Below are 781 nucleotides of genomic sequence, written 5' to 3'. Positions count from 1 at the left end.
GAATTTGCCAGGATCTTGTCTCTTTTGAGGTAAAGTTTGCTGAATCAATTTATCTAGTTCATTAATGAGCAAGGGAGGTTCACCTTCCCAAGTCTCATTACCAAACAATTTGGCATTCAGCTTCATGATGACTCCTAGATATTGAGCAACTTGCTCTCCAGTTACATCTTCATCCTCTTCAGAGGAAGAATAGTTTTTAGAGCTCATGAATGGCAGAAGGAGGTTTAATGAAATCTCTATGGTCTCTATATGAGCCTCAGATTCCTTTAGGTCCTTAATAGGGAACTCCTTCTTGCTTGAGAGACATCCCATGAGGTATTCCTCATTGGGATTCACGTCCTCTCCTTCCTCTCTAGGTTCGGTCATGTTGATTATGTCAATGGCCTTGCACTCTCTTTTTGAATTCTCTTCAGTGTTGCTTGGGAGAGTACTAGGAGGAGTTTCAGTGATTTTCTTACTCAGCTGGCCCACTTGTGCCTCCAGATTTCTAATGGAGGACCTTGTTTCACTCATGAAACTTAAAGTGGACTTAGATAGATCAGAGACTAAGTTTTCTAAGTTAGAGGTGCTCTGCTCAGAATTCTTTGTCTGTTGCTGAGAAGATGATAGATAAGGCTTGCTATTGCTGAGCCTATTTCTTCCACCATTATTAAAGCCTTGTTGAGACTTTTGTTGATCCTTCCATGAGAAATTCGGATGATTTCTCCATGATGAATTATAGGTGTTTTCATAAGATTCACCCATATAATTTACCTCTACTATTTCAGGGTTCTCAGGATCA

Source organism: Arachis duranensis, chromosome 9 (genome assembly GCF_000817695.3).
Source record: "Arachis duranensis cultivar V14167 chromosome 9, aradu.V14167.gnm2.J7QH, whole genome shotgun sequence".
Classification (NCBI taxonomy): domain Eukaryota; kingdom Viridiplantae; phylum Streptophyta; class Magnoliopsida; order Fabales; family Fabaceae; genus Arachis; species Arachis duranensis.
This window is presented reverse-complemented; position numbering follows the sequence as displayed.